Genomic DNA, 8,553 nt, shown 5'->3' on the forward strand with positions numbered 1-8,553 from the left:
CCGGTTATTTCGAGTTCTCAGCTTAACTAAAACGGAACTTTACGAACGAACATGTGACACGCAGATGTGCCTACATGGGACTCGGATGACTCACTGACGTGTATCAACCCTAGTATTTTCGTCTCCTTCCACCCTCCCTCCCCCTCCCCGAACATGTTGGGAATAGATAGACATCGCAAATTCAGTTGTCCAGCTCGAGAACAAGAGGGAGAAGGAGAAAAACAAGGAGAAGAGGATATAAAAAGATCGTCGCCGAGAAGCCGCGTTCAATGTCAAATTCGCGACGCCGGCTGTGCGTCGAACGTAAATTCCCGGTCGTCGCTGAGGGTGAGTCAGTTACCCCTCCGCATGACGGTCAAGGAGACGATCAGAAAGAAAGACGCAGAAAAGGGGAACGCGATTAATTGACGCGATTGGGGGAGGTAGGAGCTAAGCGTCGATTGGTCCCCATTCGTGAGCGGTGGGGTCCCAGTCCAGGAACGATATGTGCAGTCGCAAGACCCAGATGCTATATACGTTGTGCACGTGTGCTGTGAAAGAAATGAGATATGATTTACATATAACCCGAAATATATTTTTGCAGTACATATTAACATGGTATGAACATTATATTCTTTTGTCGTATATAAATTAGAAAGTTAATTCTAAATTAACTCTACGGAGTACAACTACAATTTAGGTTTATTTATTTATTTCATCTCTTATTATGTGTTTCTGTTTTTTGTCGCTGGACTGATTTGTACTAAAAATTTCTCGCTTTCATCAAACTCCAAATACAATACATATCAACCGTACAGTAGTTCACCCACAAAGAACAGATTTAACATGCTGAATATAAAACGTATAATAAATTAAATTAAATTTAAAGATTTTTTTTGTATGATGCTACTAGTATTACAATAAACTACTTCTTTATGTGATATCCCACTATTTCAATTTTCAGAGCGTGTTAACGGCATGGAAAGGCACTGCAGGCACTTCATCAAATCCTTTTCAGCCTTTTCTGCGCCGATCCTGGCGAGAGGGGCCTGTCAACCTAAGAGGGGAGGCTGCGGGTAGAGGGGGATGAACGACGGGCGCTGTTTGACGCTGTTACCTGGTGTTACGTGTCGCAGAAGCACTAACCGGTCAGTCAGTGTACCGTCTCGTTCCTGCCCTTGAACAACGTCTGCTGTTCGACAGTGTCCGCGCCTACCTGCGCCCTAGAAACTGCACGCGTCAACTGACAGGTCAGTGCACCCTTCGTCGCGAGTTACACCGTAGTTTTCTCACAAGCAATGTGCGTCCAATGGCGGATTAAAAGCGAGCAAAACGAACCGGCCGAAATCGTAAATATTTAGCGAACATTCTCCAAAGATATTTCCGAACGTCTCCCGGATTCCTGTGTACTCTTAAGGAAGTTACTCGCTCAAAACGAATTCAATTCATTTTCAAAAGAAATGACCGGTGAAACGACAGCGAGCATCATTTTCTTCTTTCTCTCGTTCTTCTGTCCTCCCTTTCGCATATTAAGTTGCAGAAGTGGAAAAGAATTGGCATCGAGACTAGCGTGAGAGCGTCGGGGAACCGTGACACCCTGTGCAGAAAGTGATGCTTTCGGTGCTATCCTTCGTGAGGCGGCGAAACGTTTAGCAGTCGGCTCTTCACTTGCGAAATATCTCAGCTGAGAGATTTCGCATTCCCGTAATTGGCGAAGTTAATAAGTGTAATAAGCGAACAATAGTGATCTGGAAATAGAATTTCGATTCCGTGAGTCAATCGGAACCGCCTTATAAATCGGCGTTACGATTCTCGCTTGATAATTTCGACGCGAGTTATAACTTATCTCAGAGTGTCTTTCGTACAACACTCAACAGAGTTCGTTACAATTACCATCGAATTCACGCTTTCATATAAACACGCAGCATTGAACCGTTTATGTGTTTATCACAATAATTCTTATATTATTCACAATAATTGGAACGCGACGTTTCGGCGTGAGCTCTCCATTTTGCTGGTAGCGTGGTAATTAAATTTGATTGTCGCTTCACCGGTAAATAATTTCTATGCCTGCGGCGATAATAGGAATATTGTAGGATGAATTTTCCGTGACTATATAACATATAATAAATTAAATTGCATACCTGGAAATTGTACGTTGTCTCCACCGACCGGGCTTGCACTCAAGATATCGATCGGGCTTTCGTCGCGATCGAAAATGGACCCGGGGTGTGGCCGAAAGGAGTCTCTTTTTAAAAGAAAACAAACGTTTTCCTATTCATTCGTCTCCGTAACTGAGCGGTGGCATCGCGAATCAATGATGTTCTTCGTGGAATATGACGAAGAGTCGAACGAAACGGGAATGAGTCATTTACCGTTTTAATAATGAATGTTTCATCATAAAAAAAAACTGCTATAATATACGATGCCTATTATCGTATTTTATGTCCATTACAGTATTTTCCTAAAATTACAGTACATGCATAAAATACATATTGTTAAAACGTGGGTGAATTAGACCTTTTATCGCTCACCGACAGGGATTTCTTTTCTGTACGTGTTACTAGTGATACCTCGTATGCACCGTTATTATATCTCATTGTAATTATGCACATACATGAGGATCGATAAGATTAACAGACGCAAATTAATGTGCCTGAATTAATGAGTGAACAGTATCGCGTGAATTTACAGCGTTTTCGATCGGAGAAACTTAAAACGTTCTGAAGGAGTGAAGTTTAAATTTAAGGAAACTACTTTCCAAACGCGTGTGTGTTTATATAAACGCAAATGTGAAATGTGCAAAATTAGACGTAACAAGCTTATTAAAGATTTATTCATCGATTATTCTCTGATTCGCTTCTCGTGTATTTTCTCATTATTCTCTTCATTATTATATGTTTACTGCTTCTTCACTAATCACATTTTGTTTTTTTACATTTTGCCGTACATTTCTGTTTATTCTAAGAAATCGACTCCAAAATATAATAATTTAATGTGTAATTGTACTTATATAAATGTGAGCTGCTAATTAAACTTAATTGTTCTTTCGAAACGAGACAAATCGTGGAAAGTCTGTCTGGGAAACTTTCTTACTCTTTCTCTGTATACATACAGGCGAATAGCGCGAGGCAGCAGGATGGGGATAAGGGCGTGGTTTTGACAGATGCATACAACGCACGCGGAGCACGCATATGCGTCTTTCTCGTCATCGTCATCGTCGTCGTTATCAGTCCAATGTTCATTTTCTCTCATGTGTAGCACATTCGGCGCTGATTCTTTATCATCACAGAATGATTTCTGGAAATAATGTTGAACACTAATTATTTTTAATTTACAACTCGGTGATATTGATGTTTAATTAATCATTATAATTCTCACGTTTAATATCGCATACATTTTGAAAATCCAAGAAAACTCACCTAGAAATTACGTATTTTATTTTTCATTTATAGCATTAATCACTAATCGTGGCAATTTCCACGTGTTTTGCGTTTTCCTAAGAGAGAATCGTCATTGGGCGTTGCATTTGCATTTTATCATGTCTCGAGCGTGCGCTCGTTTCAAGGCGAACGAGGGGGCTTCTGAATTGCGCGCTACTCCGTCGTGAATTGCGCGCTTCTGTGCCTGCCTTCATGCAATTGCGTTTACCCGGCTCAGCTAGCTCGCGATTAGCGTCTCTCAGATTGCGAGACCATTTCTGTCTCATGAACAGCGGCGTTACTAGGCGATCGTATATACTCAGAATATTCTCTTACATCTCGCCACACATCAGCCGGACAATACCTTCGTTTTCCTTAGAGTTGTAGCATTTATATACGATACGGATAGCAATGGTCTTATTTCTCCTTCAGTTCGTTTCACGTTTGTAATTAAATGGATGGAAAGTGTACTACGCATAACATCAGAACCCTGAATGGAACATCATTCTCCGGCTCGACTTTGAAATTCAAATTCGTATTGAATGCGCGTTTCCAACTAGAACGCTGAAAACATTCCGTTCGATTTGAATGCGAGGCTTCGGAGGGGAAAAGGAACGACGATATCAGTGATATTATTACGGCAATCATCCCTGCCCATCACGAGTTGCGCAAGAGGCGAAGGACGTGATTCTCGGCCCTCCGTCGAGGGCAACCGCCCTCTTACCCATGACCATGAAAACCGGGATGCGCCATCAGCACAGAGTTCACGGACCCCGCTCACACTCTCCTCCGGACGATGCCGGCAATGCCAATCGATGAAACCGTCTGCCGCGGCAGCCGCCACCGTCACCGCCTCCGCCTCCGCCTCCGCCACCGCCGCTATGAGCCGGGCCGCTCCCCTGGCCGCAACCTCGGATCTGCCTCCCCCGTTGTTGCATCCATGCACGCGTTGTGCGTCGCCATTCATGCGTCGCCGTCGCGAATATAAGTCTACATGTGTGTGTCAATATTAGCACGCCGTTGCGCTATCGGAAAGCGGAAGACTCGCCTTCCGGCGATCACCGAATCAGATCTGATTAAACGGCGCTTCTGGGAATGTATCGAATTTGCACGTGTTACATCACGATGCCAAACTTGATCAACTTCTTGAAAGAAAAAGGGGGAATATCGATGAGGTTGTAAATTAATCGGGTATTTTAATAAAATAGAGAATATTAATGAAGTTGTAAGTTGATTAGGTATTTTGATAAAATAGAGAAATTTATCGAAAAACCATGAAATTTACAAAAATCCAATTGAGATTGATGTATGATATGTTTTTTCACGTTGAAAAACTTGGAGATCTTATTACCTTCGTGGAAGATAAGCTTCCAAGTATACATTAGCAAACAACTGATCTAGGTTTTAATTGACTGTAAGCGCATACATGCCGACAATGAATACACCGAGGAAGCTGTGGCGTGAGTTAATGAGCTCAATGCCTCTTTCTAAATCGTGATTTCGCGTACATTGCCATAACCGTGCATGATACCACATGATACGGAGGAGAATGGCTTGAACAAAGTTGGCGTTAATTGATGTTTACTGCATACGTTCAGGCGCCAGGGAATACCTCGACGTGTATTCGCTCAATGCGCATCATGTGACTGTATTGACCAAAAGATTCAGAGCGATATTTTATTGGCCAACTCAATTAATGAACGTTAAGTATATCTTTTCGGGGACAACAATGTATGATGTGTTTAGTTTTTTTTTTTTTTTTTTTTTTAATTTCAATATTAGTGTGGCAAGCGAAAAATAAATCACAATATATTTTTATTTATTCTTTCCTTTTTTTCTTTAATTGCTATAGATTTAAATTGAATAAAATGTAATATAATAGAAAATTAAATTATTTAACAATTAATAAAAATTAATCCTTAAAAGAAGTTAATGCTTCACGTGCCTTCTTCAATTTCTCGCTTCTTCACACTTTTGGATCTTAGTGATTCGTGTCTCTCTCATTAACGTTGTTGAAGTTTTTGATTGACTTTTTTGATTGAAGTTTTAATTTGAATGGAAATATGTTTTCGTGGAAATTTCATTGAGCTAAGGAATATCGAATTCCAAATAAGGGCTGCATGCATATGGTCATTTTGGCAATCTTTCAATCATTTCGACGGCCCTGTTCAGCAGAATGTTTACTTTGCAACTGTTGAAAGATTTCTTCACTGACACAGGACTATTCTTCCAATCTGAAAGTGTACAAATCTAATCGGCGCGAAGAGAACTCCCAACAGTTGCAAAATAAGCATTCTGCTGATCGTGGCCAATTCATTCTGACAAGTGTTTCAGCTTGGGAGACTCAACAATCAGGGTTGGTAAAAAATATGTTTTAAATAGTTAAAAATATATGTTTAATTGATATTTTTAATATGTTTTAAATATATTTTTTATAGTACTATTTAAAGCATATTTGGATCATTAAAAACATATAGTATTTAAGAAGAAATACAATATGTTTTATTCTTAAAAAAGAAAAAAAACATTAGTAGTCTACCAATCCTGCCAGGAACGAACTTTCCTTTCAGTTCGTCAGAAATCGGCCAGAAGTCGTGCAGGAGTACTCGATATCTAGACGTCTACGATTCGGACGGTACTTAGGTATATAGTACGGTCTCGTGTCTATATACGTCCCTGGTATGTACGCGCCACCGCTCGATACGATACGCGCGTCCAGGGTTCGTTAGCCGTCACGGTCGCACGGAAGAGAGCTGGAGAGAGAAAGAGAAAGGGGGAGAGAAAGAGAATCGCGGTTGCTCGACGGTCGTCGTTGCTCGGTAAAACGTTTTTCTCTAGTTACAAATACGAATGTAGTGTCGGTGGTTTCACGTGGGTATTGTACACGCGTAGGTGTACGCCGTTCTCTGGAGCCTACATCGCCGATCGATACAGGCCCCGTGCACGTCGTTGCACGTGTGGACGCGTGGCGCGAAAGAGACGAGAGTCCGGTAGCGGAGAGTCTACCATTAAATGCGATTGCCCAAGTTAATTGGGCAACCAGCGCGAACTCGTTAGCCAGCGATCTCGTTTCGCGGATCGAGCCTACGACAGTGCGTCGTCACGAAGAACTTCTTCGACTAGCGGTCGTTTACTGACAGGGTCTTGATTTTCATGGATTTAAATAGTCGGTTATAGTACGACTTACGTTGTTCATTTCTACCAAGTGACTTTATGTCTATTTATGCTGACTTTAATCTCTGTACTTTACTTTTTATCTTTTTCCTCAGTTCTAAGAATTGGAAAAAAATAAATGGCAAGTTACACTCGGATTAATCTATATTAATAGAAATGAATGAAGTTATACTCGCTCGGCTTAACTATTTTCTGCCGTTGCCTACTCCAGAGTCTGTGATAAAGAAATATTTCTGATCCTTAAAACTCGTTATGAGATAAGCTGTAACACGAATGAACTTCTTGTTTCTCAATGTTTTGAAATTGTTTCAATGAATTCGTATCAGCAAAAATTCAACTAAATTGTTAAGTTTCTAAGACCTGTTCAATTTGAGCTTCTGAGCCAAAACGCAAAGAATCCATCGACGCAAAAAAAAAAAAATCAATGTGAGTAAGATTTCGAGAACTGTAAAGTGTCGATATGCATCTGAGAGAGAGTAACACTTATCAACACTTTACAATCCGAAATCTTACATCCGGAGCTCCGGAGCTCAAATTGCACAGGTCTGATCTAAGGTATGACTGAATGTATCAAATGCCACAGTTTCTAACATTTGGAAAATATTTACAGGCCGTCCGCATTAATGGGGATGCACGACCTAGAGCCATACTTTCCTCGTTTGAAAATGAAGTACTAGAAATCGTGCCTCACTCGTACGACTCATATGAAATATCAATCTGGACGCCTAATCTATCTCGATGACTCTACCGTCGATTTCTGCTGGTGCATCTCGGCTGCATTGGCAACCTAGTTTCCTCGTTAACTTCTCGCGGAAGCTCGCTCTTCACCTCGCGAGTACACTCGAGAAGATGAGGCCAAGATTTATCCAAGTTCCACTGTGCGAGCATCGTCGCCGTCGTCTCGCGTCGACTCGCCTCATTAAATACCACCGTTTGCAGTTTGCATAATAACCAATAAGAAGCTTATCCTGTCTGGTTGTTCGCCACGGCTCGGCTAGGATCTACGGATGTTCAATTAAATGGAACTAACGGTCGTTGCGTTATAGCGCTTCTTGTGTCGGCCTTAAAGCGTTTATTTTCTTGCCGATCTTAAATGCGACGAGCGCAAGCGATTCTCATAATAAAATTTAATTAATCACGTATAGCAAAGGTGAGATGTTTTATAAGAAATAATAAATCGCATTACATCGAGTTATATATCGATTTTTGTTATTTCAAAATTATCTATCTTGTATAGCGACATTATTCATTATCTAAAACATGATTAATATATTCTGAATAGATTAATTGGCATTTAAGGAAACATGAAAATATATTTTTATGCGCATTAATGAATGAAAATCATTTTGCAGGCTTGTCTGTCTGCCTTGCCTATGTAGTCTGGCGATAGATTCGCGAAACATAGTCCACCGCACAAGAAGAGAGTTATGTTTTATATCTGGCCGGGCGCTCCGTCGTGGTTACGGACAATCGAGATCTCGTCCTCGTCTCTTACCGTTATGTGCAGCCAAGCACACGAGACTTGTGTTAGTGCGCACACGTACGTTTCATACGCCTACACAGGCATATGAAAAGAATGAGAAGAAAAAAGAAAAGAATTTAGCTGATACGCGAAGGATATGTGAGTTCCCGCTGCTTCTCTGTTGCGTATGCGGCCTCTTTTTCGAGCACTCCCTATATACAGGCATATACGACCGGCTACCATATAAGGACCTATACACAGCCTTGTCGATGCTGACCCACCGTTTGAACGTATCTCTCGAAAGCCTCTCTCACGATCTCAGGAACGTATCGTCCTGGACCCAAAACTCAGACGAGTGGCCCGAGAGAGACCGGTTCGTTTTTTATCAGCATCGTCTGTACTTTTACACGCTCAGCATAATATAGCTATACTTAAAAACATTGTAACTCTGAGAAAATACTGTTACTGCTGCTAGAGATTCAAATGTTTCCACAAATCTTCGACAAATTTATCACC

The 8,553-nt window shown here is 41.1% G+C and overlaps 1 protein-coding gene across 2 annotated transcripts in view; it reads left to right on the forward strand.

Annotated features, from left to right (window-relative positions):
* The first annotated feature begins 1,061 nt into the window (after positions 1-1,061).
* LOC108756432 overlaps positions 1,062-8,553 on the forward strand; it is a 12,966-nt gene continuing 5,474 nt past the window's right edge. The window contains exon 1 of one of the 2 annotated variants that reach the window (XM_018500236.1): positions 1,062-1,229. The gene's annotated coding sequence lies outside the window, so the exon portion shown is untranslated. The remainder of the gene's footprint in view (positions 1,230-8,553) is intronic. The other variant, XM_018500238.1, reaches the window with a different exon arrangement.

Source organism: Trachymyrmex septentrionalis, unplaced genomic scaffold (genome assembly GCF_001594115.1).
Source record: "Trachymyrmex septentrionalis isolate Tsep2-gDNA-1 unplaced genomic scaffold, Tsep1.0 scaffold127, whole genome shotgun sequence".
Lineage (NCBI taxonomy): Eukaryota > Metazoa > Arthropoda > Insecta > Hymenoptera > Formicidae > Trachymyrmex > Trachymyrmex septentrionalis.